Source organism: Rhinatrema bivittatum, chromosome 7, assembly GCF_901001135.1.
Source record: "Rhinatrema bivittatum chromosome 7, aRhiBiv1.1, whole genome shotgun sequence".
Classification (NCBI taxonomy): domain Eukaryota; kingdom Metazoa; phylum Chordata; class Amphibia; order Gymnophiona; family Rhinatrematidae; genus Rhinatrema; species Rhinatrema bivittatum.
In genome coordinates, this window is record NC_042621.1 from 162007967 (window position 1) to 162023433 (window position 15467).

The 15467-nt window shown below is 42.7% G+C and overlaps 1 protein-coding gene across 1 annotated transcript in view; it reads left to right on the top strand.

Annotated features, from left to right (window-relative positions):
- The first annotated feature begins 8640 nt into the window (after positions 1-8640).
- Positions 8641-15467, top strand: part of LOC115095556 (rap1 GTPase-GDP dissociation stimulator 1-like) — a 264340-nt gene continuing 257513 nt past the window's right edge. Inside the window, exons 1-2 of the mRNA XM_029609455.1 lie at positions 8641-8740; positions 12354-12441. The gene's annotated coding sequence lies outside the window, so the exon portion shown is untranslated. The remainder of the gene's footprint in view (positions 8741-12353; positions 12442-15467) is intronic.

The following is a 15467-nucleotide window of genomic DNA, read 5'->3' on the forward strand; positions in this document are numbered from 1 at the left end:
TTTGGAAATTAGCCCAATAAGTATGCATAAATCATGTACCTGCGTATATGAACTTCTAATTTTAGAAGGATATGAGTGTAGATTTTAATCATGTTAATTTGACTTTTTTACTCCCAAAAGATGGATTTTACACACATTAGTCAGAGTATTTTACAACATGTGCACAGCAATAAGAACATAAGAACATGCCATACTGGGTCAGACAAAGGGGCCATCAAGCCCAGCATTCTGTTTCCAACAGTGGCCAATCCAGGCCACAAGAACCTGGCAAGTACCCAAAAATAAGTCTATTCCATGTTACTGTTGCTAGTAATAGAATGGCTATTTTCTTACTCAACTTAATTAATAGCAAGTAATGGACTTCTTCTCCAAGATCTAATCCAATCCTTTTTTAAACACAGCTATACTGACTGCACCAACCACATCCTCTGGCAACAAATTCCAGAGTTTAATTGTGCGTTGAGTGAAAAAGAACTTTCTCCGATTAGTTTTAAATGTGCCACATGCTACCTTCATGGAGTGCCCCTAGTCTTTCTATTATCTGAAAGAGTAAATAACCGATTCACATCTACCCGTTCTAGACCTCTCATGATTTTAAACACCTCTATCATATCCCCCCTCAGCTGTCTCTTCTCCAAGCTGAAAAGTCCTAACCTCTTTAGTCTTTCCTCATAGGGGAGCTGTTCCTTTCCCCTTATCATTTTGGTTGCCTTTCTCTGTACCTTCTCTATCGCAATTGTATCTTTTTTGAGATGCAGCGACCAGAATTGTACACAGTATTCAAGGTGCGGTCTCACCATGTAGCGATACAGAGGCATTATGACATTTTCTGTTTTATTAACCATTCCCTTTCTAATAATTCCCAATATTCTGTTTGTTTTTTTGACTGCCGCAGCACACTGAACCGAGGATTTCAATGTGTTATCCACTATGACGCCTAGATCTCTTTCTTGGGTGGCAGCACCTAATATGGAACCTAACATTGTGTAACTATAGCATGAGTTATTTTTCCCTATATGCATCACCTTGAACTTAACCACAATAAATTTCATCTGCCATTTTGATGCCCAATTTTCCAGTCTCACAAGGTCTTCCTGCAATTTATCACAATCTGCTTGTGATTTAACTACTCTGAACAAGTTTGTATCATCTGCAAATTTGATTACTTCACTTGTCGTATTTCTTTCCAGGTCATTTATAAATATATTGAAAATTACGGGTCCCAATACAAATCCCTGAGGCACTCCACTGCCCACTCCCTTCCACTGAGAAAATTGTCCATTTAATCCTACTCTCTGTTTCCTGTTTTTTAGCCAATTTGCAATCCACGAAAGGACATTGCCTCTCATGAGGAACTTTGTCAAACGCCTTCTGAAAATCCAAGTACACTACATCTACCGGTTCACCTTTATCCACATGTTTATTAACTCCTTCAAAAAAGTGAAGCAGATTTGTAAGGCAAGACTTGCCTTGGGTAAAGCCATGCTGACTTTTTCCCATTAAACCATGTCTTTCTATATGTTCTGTGATTTTGATGTTTAGAACACTTTCCACTATTTTTCCTGGCACTGACATCAGGCTAACTGGTCTGTAGTTTTCCCGGATCGCCCCTGGAGCCGTGTTTAAATATGGGGTTACATTAGCCACCCTCCAGTCTTCAGGTACAATGGATGATTTTAATGATAGGTTACAAATTTTTACTAATAGGTCTGAAATTTCATTTTTTAGTTCCTTCAGAACTCTGGGGTATATACCATCTGGTCCAGGTGATTTACTACTCTTCAGTTTGTCAATCAGGCCTACCACATCTTCTAGGTTCACCGTGATTTGGTTCAGTCCATCTGAATCATTACCCATGAAAACCTTCTCCAGTATGGGTACCTCCCCAACATCCTCTTCAGTAAACACCGAAGCAAAGAAATCATTTAACCTTTCCGCGATGGTCTTATCTTCTCTAAATGCCCCTTTAACCCCTCAATCATCTAACGGTCCAACTGATTCCCTCACAGGCTTTCTGCTTCGGATATATTTTAAAAAGTTTTTACTGTGAGTTTTTGCCTCTATGGCCAACTTCTTTTCAAATTCTCTCTTAGCGTGTCTTATCAATGTCTTACATTTAACTTGCCAATGCTAATGCATTATCCTATTTTCTTCTGTTGGATCCTTCTTCCAATTTTTGAATGAAGATCTTTTGGCTAAAATAGCTTCTTTCACCTCCCCTTTTAAACAAATGGGGAAAATGCACAGCTTTGATAGGGATAAGTTAGAATTTTTTTAGCTCAGGTGAGTTTTTAGTTATAGGCACTTGGACTACTTTTCTTATTATTGGAACCTCACTGTCAGGATGCCCTAATTCTAATGCATCATTAGTATTCTTTGAAGATAATTAATTTTACCAATTAGTCTAACAGTTCACCCAGTCTACCTGCAGCTCGTGAATAGCCTCCTGGCTCTTCAGCCTAAAGTTCTGCCATTGCATCCAGAACCTATACCCAGTCATTTTTTCACTTTAAGGATGTTTACAGTCACACCAGATATTAAGCAGAAGTAAATATAAGCAAGTAAGAGATGTATATTCATCACTTTGGCAGGTTTTAAAATATCAATTTATTTGCATAAATATTGGCACAAGCACAGAACGCCCCTAGCATGTTCTTTTCTTACACATGCAAAGTTACTTGTGAACCCCGATTTATACATGTAAGTGGCAGTTTTGAAAATAGCATGTATTCACGTATTTGCTGTTTTATGCATGCACGTGCTAATTTATATGTGCATAACGTTTGCAAATTCATCTATTAAATTGTACTTACACACGTAAAACCTATTAACAATTCAATAGCGTATATTATAGCAATTTTAAAACGCCCACTTATGTGCTTAGATGTAACTTTAAAACAAGGAAGTGTGTACCCACATATGAGCGCACGAGCACATATACGCTAGAATTTGAAATAGTCCGTGCAAGGGTATTCTTATGACTTAAAATGCACAATGTCTGTATGTATGTTCCTTATTTTAAGTGGTTACACAAGGAAACATTCTTTGCAAATCTTTCCTTAGGACTTAGCTTTAACTCGCACAAGTGAGCCAATTTTAAAACATGCATGCATGAAAGAAATAACCATTTAGTCCACCAGTTTGCCCAGTCTCTCTCTAGTTCATTAAGACCCCTGCACTCCCCCTAGTTTATCCAGACCCTTCACCCAGTCAGTTTTTGGCTATAAAGGGTTTTTTCAGACCTACACATATACAAGAGCAGAAGTAATAGCCTTACATGTGCTGTATTTGCTGGTTTTAAAATCGGGATTTACGCGTGTACATGTTGACCCCACCCCAGAACGCCCCTGATCTGTCCTAATTGGCCCCTTTTAATTGTTCTTCTCTTGTGTGTGCACATGCATATATGTGCATAATTTGCTGGTTTTAAATGAGTTGCTCACTTGGTCCATACACAGTATACCCGTATATGGGCCTTTTAACGCAAGCAACTTTAAAATCAACCCATAAAATGCATTTACATGTTTTAAGCATGCAAATCCTTTTGAAAATTAACCTTATAATTAATAGTCTCTATACTAGAAGATTGAAGGAACAATTGGCACCACTGACAATTTAGGCACTCATTCTCTTTCCAGCTTTTAATGCACTGATTGGTTTTCTTTGTAAATATCAGTACCTTCCTTGCTTGCTTTATTCCAATAAACCTGTGTATTCTGGACCAGACTGTATTTAATTAAGTATAGAGTCATCTTATTCTGCTGCATGCCTATAGAGAAACTGTTCCCTTATTTTTAGAGCTAGCGCTAGAGCCATCTGCTGACAGACTATTTCACACACTTTAATCCTTCTAGACCTTGTTCCCTAACAGTTGCCTCTCTAGAGTCTGACTTGTAATGACTATTTGACTCTACTACCAAAAATAATCTCTGGGAATATCTAGAAAAATTACTCATCTGTATTGTCACAGAAGACTCATCTTAATCTACTTCAACTTCAGTTGTAACCACTCAAAATTTGATATGATTTATGACTCAAGATTTCAAGGTGTTGTTACACTTATTCAGCTCTGACAGGTTTTTTTTCTCTTTAAATTCTATCCCCAGTCATTTTAATTTTCAGCTATAAAATCTAAAAAAAAGCGCCTATGCTCCAGCTTTAATTTGTTACTATTAACTACTCTAATCCTTATCTTGTTTTCCAAAATTGGGCATTTTGCTAATTCAAAATCTCACATTCACTCAAAGGCACATTCATACAAGTTAATTCCCAATTGTTCCCACAATCTTTGGGTGTTTTGCTACTATTTAGCTGCCACTTGTATTCTTCACTCAGCCTTGTTTCACCAATCCCATCCCCCTGTTACAGGTGGCTGTTGTTTTTATTTTATTTTCCTGTTTCCAAATTTATTGAAAATCCCAGGAGAGTTGATCTCGCTACTTTTCTGGTGTCCCTCTGTTGGCATTTTACTTTTGTTTTCCTCCTATAGCCACAAGGCTCTCCTTGAGACTGGCAAGATTACCATGGCAATCCTTTCAAATTTTACTGCAGGTAAAACCTGGCATGAAATTTTTCCACTTGTTGGGAATGGGGGTTTCTCCTAGGACAAGCAGAATTGTAGTCCTCGCACATGGGTGAAATCATTGGATGGAGCCTAGCACGGAAAATGTATGTCAAAGTTTCTGGAACTTTGAATGTGGACACTGAGCATGCCCAGCATGCCCTATACCACATATCCATGTGGGGTCCCTCTTCAGTCTCTTTTTTTTCCCTAGGGCTTTCACCTCGCAGTTAAGTAAGCTCTTGGCTTTCCTTCAGGAAATTGCCTTGGAAAACTTTTTCACCAATTATTTTTCAGATTTTGCATGTTTCCATTGACGCCGGGTCTCTCTCGATTCCCTTTAGACCCCTCAGTCAGGTTTTTCAGTGGTTTGGTAAGTTTATTTTCGCTTCCGTTTCCCCATGGTAGCAGTGCCTCGGTGCCCACCAGTTTTGACTGCCTGCTGTCACAGTTTCTCGTTTGTTCTCCTTCTTTTTGTTCGTCATGGCCTCGTCTGGTTTCCGTTGAAGCCCCCAGTGTCCGAGGACCATGTTCATCATGGACCCCGCAAGGTGTGTGTCCTCTGCCTGGGGGCATCGTACAACATCCGTGGTTGCCACTTTTGCGCCCAGATGACCCCTAAGGAATGTTGCACTCAATTCAATAAGATGGAGAAAGTCTTTGAGGCAAGGAAGTCTGAACCATCGACACTGCCATTGGCAGCATCTACACCAATGGACCTTGGAGTCCCACTAATGGACACCGAGCCATTGACATCAGCGGTGCCATCAGTTCCATCAATGCCGCTGGTGGATAGTGGTGCAGGGGGCCGGCCTCTGTCGGTCTATTCCAGGTCAAGGACTTTGGGTTCATCGTCATTGACCTCTGTATTGGGGAAAAACCGGGCCAAGCACTGAGGGAAGCCGAAGAAGCATCGGCACTGGTAACCTTTGATGCATGGTGCCAGGCTCGGAAAGGCACCAACTTGTGCTCTGATGCCCCCAAAATGGCCCCATAGCGAGAAGTTCCCATTCTCCACTGTTGCCAGGGGTCTGCAACGGTCTCCACATGTCCTGGTGCCAGTCACTGAGCCACCTCAGGGATCCAAGGAAGATCTGGCCACCCCTCCTGCCTCCCAGTCGGTGTTGGTATTGGCAACTTTTGAGGAGGAGTTGGAATGCAGAGTCCAGCTGGTGGTGGAATGAATGTTGCAGGGCATCGAGCCAGTAGCACCAACAGTGCCGATGCCCGCACTTTCCCTGCTGGAATGGCTCAATGTGCTCATCGGTATGTTACCAACCCAGTTGGCGCCGATAAAACAGCACTTCAAGTATAATGTACTGCCATTTGGGCTAGTGTTTTGTAGGGGGGTTTCAGGAGTGGGAGAATGGGTAGAGGACCAAAGGGACATTGCTTAAAACTTTTGGTGAGGCGGGATCTGGGACAGTGCTTTCCTACTTATTGAAAACATTTTAGTGTGCCCTATTATATAATAGAATGCACTAATTATAGCAAATCAAAAAAATAAGCCAACAAAATCAACACCCCCCCCCCAGCAATCCAAAAATAAAACTAAAAGAAATCCTGTATACCCTTAGAAAATGTAACAAGCAGAAACAAGGCCAGATTTGGTATGAAATGTGACTTAGAGAAACCAGGTCTTGCCTGATCTCCTCACATAAAACCATGATGGTATTAAAGCTCAACTAATACTTGCAGATTACTTTGTGCTCTGGAAATCCCAGCAGCTCTGAGTCTGTGCTGCCTGTGCCCCATCCTCTGAATAGGTGAGCACTTTGGCCTCTCCTCCTGCCTTTCTTACTGTTCCTGTCCTCTGTCTCTTTTCTCTCTTGTGTTGCAATCAGACTATAATAATAGCCCCTCTCTGTTAGCCAAAAAAAAATGAGCCTCTTGGGTTTATTCTTTTATAACTGATGCAATCTGCCATTTTCACTGCCTCATTGTGTCAAGAAAATTTCTGACTTAAATCTCCCGCATTATTTATTGACACTTTACTGCCTTCTGTGAGAATATTTCTTTGCATAAAAATTAGCATGCTTTCTGCTACAATGCAGTAAACTTTATCACACGCAATGTGATGCCACATTACCACGCACAAATCAGTGCGATAAGTCAATAGTACATCATACAGTCTACTTTTTGCATTCTGTTTTTACCACATTACATTATTGTCCTTTAGTAGGTAAGCACCTTAGGACTTTATTCAATAAAGATTTTTCAAGAGGGGCCACATTAAGGGAGCTATGTACTAATGGACATTAGTGCTTGATAGCTGCGTTAAACCCACATTAATACAGATGTTAACTAATGCCCTTGTAATAAGCACATTAACATGTTAATTGCAAGTGGTTAGCTTTACTGTTGTTTCCCCTGAAAAGCTAACACACATGCAAATGGCCTAACTTGAAAAAAATAGAATTGAACTCATTAAGGATTGATGCTGGATGTACTGTGCAGTGTTAATGCCTAAGAGGCTTAATTCAGGACTATCAATATTGGAAAGTTAACTGTAGCTTAGGGGAGGTTATCATTTGCAACTAGATCGTATTAACTTGGGCCTTGCATGCCCAACCTCCTCCTCCCTCCCAAAAGAAGTGCTTTCTAACTCCCTCTGTCCCCAAAATCTAATTTACCAGTGAACATTTCCTGATAATGTTCACCAGCAGAAGGGATCTAGTTTCTCTCCTGCTAACAGTGGCATCAAAATCAAAATGGCACCACTGACACTCTGGCCTACACGCCAAGCCATGAAGACCCAATGCTGTTTCTGGGGGGGCTAACGTGGAGGGCACACGGTTTCTCCAGTGCAGGGACTAGTGGGGGCAAATGGGGCGGTGTCCTTGTATTGTGTGTCTCTGTAGGGCAGGCATCAGCGTGGCCATAGGCGTCGGAACAGGGAGGACTGCAGCGGCCGCCCCTGAAAACAGAAATGGCTCTGCCTCTGCTCCCTCCCTCTCCCCTTTGGGGCCCATGCAATAAATGAGTACAGAAAATAGGCGCTCATTGTTGAGCGCCCACTTTCCTAACGCACACCCAGCAACCTCTCCTAGCGCCTCCTTGGCAGTGGGCGCCCAGGAGAGGTGGCTGTCAGCGGATTAGCAAAAGGGACGCTCATTAATTGAGCATCTATTTCCCTAACCTGATCGCTGGCACTTTTTTTTTTTAACCTTTTGGTTCCTCTACTTAATATCGCCACAATATTAAGTCAGAAGAGCTACAGAAAAGCAGTATTTTCTGCTTTTCTGTACACTTTTTTGGGCTGCTCATAAATTAACGTCCAACCACGGGTTAAACAGTGCGCTCGGGGGCCGATGCAAAACAGTGTGCACAGCCGAGCACACTATATAACCTGCACTCGGACGCGGGTTAAATAGGCGCTAATCCACCCTCTAATGCAATAGGGGGATTAGCACCTATTTAACACGCGTCCGACGCGGAGTGAATGCGATAGCGCTCCTCACATGCAAATGCATGTGAATGAGGCTATTACGCATTTAGCTCATTTAGCTCTCAGATATTAACGCCTGCGTGGAGCAGGCGTTAATAGCTGAGCGCATGTAAAAGAAGTACAGAAAAGCAGAAAAAAATGCTCTTCTGTACTTCTTTTGTTAAGTAAAAAAAAACCCCCAAAAACCTCGGCAGACCGCCAAGTTATGAAGACCGATGCTAGTAAACTCGGCATCGGTTTTCTTAACCGGCCGTCTGCCAGTAATGAAAAGAGACGCCGAGTTTTTACGGGCGGTTATGAAAACCGATGCCGAGTTTACTGGCATCAGTTTTCTTAAGCGGCAGCCGCGGCGCGGCTGTGTTAGTAAGGAGGCGTTAAGGTCGCACAAGCGACCCTAGTGCCTCCCCCTAATTTGTTTATAGCATGTCACCCCCTCATGTGGGCGCCATGCGTGCATTAAGAAACCAGGCGCTGTTAAATATTGCATTGGCCCCAGTGTTTGTGATCAGAAGGGCGGAAGCAGCAGCTACTACTTTCCCTCCCCCTCCAGCTACAGTTACATCTTAAAGACAAAACTTCCTGCGAGCAATTTAAAAAGGGCCTGGTGCAGCTGTAGGCACCTTTTGCTTCTGGTGTGCACCCTGCTGACTGGACCACTCCTGCTGGGCCTGGAACTGTAGCTCCTCTTTGAACCTATAGAACATTGCACTTTGGATTGCAACCATAAAAAAGTAAGTTCAAAGTAGAAAAGATTCTGAGGGACATTAAAGCAGCAGCAAGCCCAGATGCCCTGCTAGCTGCCTTGAGCCACCGTCATTACCTTGCTCTCTCTGGTCGCTCCTGCCTGCATGGAACAGCTGTCTGCAGTATCATCTTCTCTTCCGGTTTTGCGGAGGGCTGCCGTGTAGCTCTTCAGGGACTTCCCGAACTGCAGGGGGAGCCCATCGGGCATGATCTCACTGCTTGTCTATCCCTCGGAGGGGAGATGCTGACTCTCTTGGATCTGCCAGCTTATTTCCTTTGCCTGAGTGTTCAGAGTAAAAAAAAATACAAAACATCAGGGAACCAAAAGCCTCTGCCAGCTCAGGGCTGAATGGACACCCACCATAAAAGGGGCACTATTTTGCTCTAACAAGTGCGTAAATAGAATAAAACAATCATTTTTTAAATTTACATCTTGTTCTGAAGCCCACCTGCTAGCCATGGAAGTTTGAAAGAGGAGGCCAGGGCAAGATAAGAATCAGCATTGGGGGGGGGAGGGCAGAGAATTTTGAGAAACCTCTGAAAGAAGGAAAGACTGAGAGAGGCTAGGCAGACTGTGGAGAGACAATGTGTGAGAGAGACTGAACAGAGTGTGGGGAAGGTTGAGAGAGAGAGAGGCTGGGCAAGGGGGGGGGAGGGGGAGAAAGCCTGGGTAGCCTTTTAGGTTGAGGAAGAAGAAGCTGTGCAGAATGTGGAGACTCAGAGTGAAAGTGTGGGGAGCAGAGGCATTGAAGTGTAGAGAGACAATGAAAGAGAGAGGGTGGGGAGGAGACTGAGGGGCTGGCCAGAATGTGGAAAGGGAGAAAAAAAGCCTAGAGAGTGTGTTTGGATGGGGGCAGAGCATAAGAGAAGCTTGGCAGAGTATGAGGATAGGGGAGAGAGGCTGGGCAGAATGTGAAGAGAGAGACTGAGAGGGGTGAAAAGCAGGGCAAGCGTGAGGGAGTGGGGAGGATAGAGAAGCTGGACAGAGTGCAGAGGTAGGGGAGAAACAGAGAAACATGATGGCAGAAAAAGACCCTATAGCCCATCTAGGCTGCCCATCTGCCCAGAGAGAGAGGCTAGACAGTGAGTGGGGCATGGTGAGGATAGAGAGAGACTGGGCAGAGTGTGGAGAAACTAAGGGGCCGATGCAATACAGTGCGCTCAGCCAAGCATACTGTTTAACCCACAGTCGGACGCGGGATAAATAGGCGCTAATCCATCCCCTAATACAATAGGGGATGGATTAGCAATAGGGACTCGGCGGCCGTTTATATTACTGGCAGACAGGCAGGTTATGAAAACCGAGGCTGAGTTTACCGGCATTGGTCTTCATAACCGGCAACCGCGGCGGGTCGCGTTAGGAAGGAGGCACTAAGGTCGCGCAAGCAACCCTAGCGCCTCCTTCCTAGCCTGACCCCCCTAATTTCCATATTGCATGGCGCCCCCCCCTCCCCCCCTTGCAGGCGCCATGCGCACATTAAAAAAGCAGGTGCTGAAAAGTCAGTGCCCATAATTGCATCGGCCCCTAAGAGCGAGAAGGAGTTTGGGCAGAGTGGTGGGTAGGGAAGACAGAGGGACAGAGAGGCTATGTGGGGAGAGACAGACTGGTGGAGATATGGTGGGAGAGACACACAGAGTGGGAGGGAGGGGAGGGGAGTGCAGGGGACAATTTCTGCTCCCTTCAAAGAGTCTTTACTGCTGTGTGAAAAGGGAAGAAATATATAGCATGTTCTAATATCTTTCTCTTCAGGTATCCTATTCATATAAACAGGTTGTTTGGAGAGGGGGAGTTATTTGGATTTTTTTTTTTGCCAACTTTATTGGTAAATCCATAAATAAAGCAGCTATGTCAGCAATGAGAAAAAAAAAACAGAAGAAAGGAGAAAAGTCTAAAAGAACATTTTTTGGTAAAGGTTTTTCCCACAAAACTGTCAAAAGAATTTGCTCTGTATGAATGTTTGCAGCACTGGTTCTAAATTAATAGGATTGCTCCAATGTAGAAGGAGAATAGGGGAATAAAACAGATATTGGGGCTAGGGGAATTGTTTTCTTAGCTGTGATGGGTTCAGCTTGATTAATTTTCATCAGTCATAATAATGACTGTGGCTCCCTCTATGGGTTAAACGGGAGTATAGCTCAAATATACTAAGCCTAAAACTGGAAAGTCATTCAATAATGCATTGCAAGACCTGTCAAACAAAAGGGCATTATAAATGTGAATGAGGAATGTTTGACATGCATAAAACAGTTTTGAACTTAATTTATATATTTCCATTGCCTGTGAAAGCCACTGTGCAGAAGAATGATCTTGAATGTTGTAAGTCTTTTCATAGCCTACACATAGAATAGTTACATATGTGCTCACACAAATAATATGCATTTCTTTTGTATTTATTTCCTTGTAACCCTGAAATTTATGCATTGCACAGTTCATACTCAATAAAATGTCAGCCCAGAATAATATAAAAATGGAACACTGCATAACCGGTACAGAGCAAGAGGACTGCCACAGAATATGTATAAGGGAGAACTGAATGGCCTAGTACAAAGGAAGGGGAAATGCTCCAGGGCTGGCACAAGATGCAGCCACAGGACAAGAGAAGGAAGCGCTGCAAGGCTGGCACAAGATGCAGCCATAGGACAAGAGCAGGGAGCACTGGCATACAAAAGGAATGGGGAGCACTGCATGACAGCAAAAGAAGAGAACAGCATGAAAAGGTCACCTCAATACAAGATATGAAAGTACTTCTCAACTAAATGTGAGGCCATGAAGTGGTAGCTATTTTCTGTTTCTGAGTAAGGCTAGGAATACGTGTCTGTACGTACCTGTCCGAATGATTTAGATAAAAGATTTAAAAAAAAAAAAAATTGAAAGGCTCCATGAAAAAGAGAAGAGGAAGAAAAGAGAAATATAAAGTGGATACCAGAGGGAATAAAAGAAATAAATGGAACAAAGGAGATGAAACATCACAGTACTGTCGTAAATTCATAAGTCAAGAATAAAGTCTGAAAACATGTATTTGCTAAATTGTAAAAGTAACTACATTTAAGGCCAGATTAAAGGATCATGCAAAGGTGTTTTTTTCTAACACTTTAAGTGACTCAATTATTTTGCACAAGTTTTTGCCTAATATCACAAGTTTTGCTTTTTTCTTTTTCTTTTTTTGTTTAGCCCTTAAAACTGGCCCACAGAGTATGGCATAGATTCTTTCAGGGACTTTTATATCTATTCTAGCCACAGGCTGTTTTGGGTTCTTCTATTCTGAATTTGCCATCATGACTCAGTTGTGGCTTTCCATAATTTATAAAAGAAAGCAGTTGTTTTGTCCTCCTGGACTGTAAATATAATATGTAATATCATTTTGAAAGTCATTCTTTTCAGTTTTCTATTGTAATCCATCATGATCACAACATATGTGGAGCTAGAATCAAAGTGCAGATGTTAGCCTTTGAATTGATTCTGCAGTAGAATGAGGGTAACTGCAGAGCAGAAAATACTGGTATTTATTTAACTGTTGTGAAGCAATATTAATTCAGAGCTTCAAGGGTTCTATATCTACAGCACCACATTTCAAGGCTGCAATTTTTTTTTCCAACAAGGGATCTCAAGATTTGAACCTGCAACCTTGTGGCGCCACATCAAGAACTCTAGCATCAAGCTAAATGAACAGCGCTCTGGGCTGACCTGGTAAGCAAATTCTTTGTCTTTTAACATGGTTGCTTATATCCAGTGCGTCTAGCTGCTCACAATTGTGCGGCTGCAGGATAAACCAAATTAGCTTGTTGCCACATATTTTACAATCTGCCACAGAATCAAGATTCCTGAAAGCTTTTATACCTCTTAATTCAATCTTTTGATGAAAGCTGTAGGGAGCCTGCTTGTCTTCAGTGTCAGCTCTCTCTTTGCTCTGCTCCAGCTCCTTCCCTCACAAATAGCCTGCAGGGACCCTTCTATCTATTGTCCCACAATCCCTCCTGTCCAGAAGAGAAGGCATGGGAGGTAAAGTTGGAATGGATAGTCAGAATGCTTGATCTCTCAAAGATCCATCTTAAATCCATATCAAACTAAGTATATTTTTGATATAATTCCTGGTTGGAGTGATGACAACCCAATAGAAGAATTTCATCTTTATACAAAGATTCTTGAACCTGCATATGTGACCAGTCATAAACCATTTACAATGACCTGGATGTGTTTTGGAAGTCTGCATTCACTGGTGCCTTGCAACTGGCAGAGAGCATTCATTTCTATTCATAGAAGCCTTGATGACTGACATTATTGATGACAAGTTTCAACGTGTTCTAATTCAACCCCTTTTTGTACCTGTTACCATGTGTCTATCTTTCTGTGTAAGGAAGAAGCGCTATGAGCTGTCCTAAACCAAAGGTATACAGGCCTCCAACTCAACAGAAGAACTGACAGGGATCGGATAGATGACATCCAAAAGATGGGAAAGAAGTAGTGCTCCTCGTTGGGGATTTTAATCTGCCATATATGGATTGGAGTATCCAAACTGCAGAATCTGCAAGAAGTAGAGGGTTAAACTTAGGAGTAATAGAGAAGATATGATTGGGGGGGTTAAATGTATGGAAAGTAGGGTAATTTTTAGTAATAATATGAATGGGTGGGGTTCTACGATTATTTTGAAAAATGTTTTAGTTTAACTACATCATGGTAATGTAAGATGTATTAAGATTTGTTTTATATTTGTGTAATTTTTGAGTGTTGCTACTGCAATTCAATTGTATGTAAACCGCCTTGAAATGAACTTGAAAGTCGGTATATAAAGATATATAAATAAATAAATAAATAATAAATAAATAGAGAGATAGTGAATGCCCTTCAAGAGGCTTTGCTGAAACAAATGGTGATGGATCCCACGAGTGAGGGAGTGATACTCGATATAGTGCTCAGAAATGGGGATAATGTCTCTAATATTTGGGTAAGTGCTCACCTGACCACAAGTGATCATCTGATGGTATGGTTCTGTTGCGTCTGGAAGTCCACAGGTTGTCCCCGTGAACCATCACCCTTACTTTTGTGGTCAGACCGGTCACTCAGCTGCCTGATGTGGCAAAACGCCACCAACGTGCCACCGGACAACTTGCGGCAGAACGCCACCAGCCTCTATGCGCCAATCCTCTCCCTAGGCATGTGCACGTGCCCGACTTCATCCCATTTAAAGAGCCCATGGAGGGAAAGCCCTGCGGTGCATCCTGATGACTTCTCTTGCTAAGCCATATAAAGTGCCCCCTTTGCCTCTCCCTCACTGCCTCAGCAACTGGTCTAGTTATTTCATAGTGTGTGTTGCTCTCTGCCTCTTCCAGTCTTCATCTGCCCTGCTTGCTCCATTCTTTGTCTCAGTCTGTTCCGATCTTCATCTGCCCTGCTCCAGTCTTTGTCTCAGCCTGTTACAGTCTTTGAATGCCCAGCTTGCTAGTCTTTATCTCAATCTGTCCCAGTCTGTCTTTCCAGCCTGCCTCAGCCTTATCCATCCTTCTTCCCCTTCTTTGGACAGATTCCTGCTTTTGACCCTTGCCTAGACTTTGGACACGCCTGATCACTGCCTGCCTGTAACCCTAGTCTGGCTTCTGACCCTATCTTCAGTCATCAGCAGAAACCTTCACCTAATACCTGCTGGGCCCGGCACCCAAGATCATGAGACCGGACAAGGTACATCCCAGAATACTAAGATTGCTCAGAGATGTGCTGGCAGATCCGCTGAAGGACTTGTTCAATAGATCTCTGGAAATGGACATAGTGCCACATGATAGGAGAAGAGTAGTGGTGGTCCCACTGCACAAAGGTAGGAACAGAGAGGAGGCTTGAAACTAAAGGGCTGTTATCCTTACCTTACTGGTAGGAAAATTGGTGGAGACTCTGCTATAACGAAATTATAGTGGAAAATTGGTGGAGACTCTGCTACAAGAAAAGTATCGTGGACTATCTACAATCTGATGGATTGCTGGACCCAAGGCAACATGGTTTCACCAGAGGATGAGCACTAGATGTGATTGATTTGGATTTCAACAAGGCTTTTGATACTGTTCTGCATAAGAAGCTCAGGAATATAATGAGAAGCCTGGGATTGGGTACCATGGTGATAGAATAGATTACTAATTGGTTGACCGACAGGATACAGCATGCAATGGTAACTGGATCCTATTCTGAAAAGAGAACCGTGTTAAATGGTATGCCTCCGTGATTAGTTTTGGGATTTGTTCTGTTCAGTATCTTTGTGTATGATATTGAGAGGAGATTGAAGGAAAAGGTTTTTGTCTTTTTCAGAAGATACTAAGATCTACCACAGAGTGGATATGCCTGAAGGAGTAGAGAGAATAAAAAGAGATTTTAAGAAAGCTTTAAAGAGTGGTTGAAGATCTGGCAACTGGGATTCAATGCCAAGAAGTGCAGTCATGCATTTGGGGTGCAGTAATCCAAAAGAACTGTAAGCAGTTGGGGGTGAAATACTAATATGCACAGTCCGAGAGAGAGACCTTGGGGTGATGGTTTCTGGAGATCTGAAGGCGGTGAAGCAATGTGACAAGGTGGTAGCTAAAGCCAAAGGGATGCTGAGCTGCATAGAGAAAGGAATAGCCAGCAGGAAGAGACAGGTGTTAATGCCCTTGCACAGGATTTTGGTGAGGCCTCACCAGGAATACTGTGATCAGTTCTGGACACCTTCTCTCCAAAAGGATAGAGATAGGTTGGGA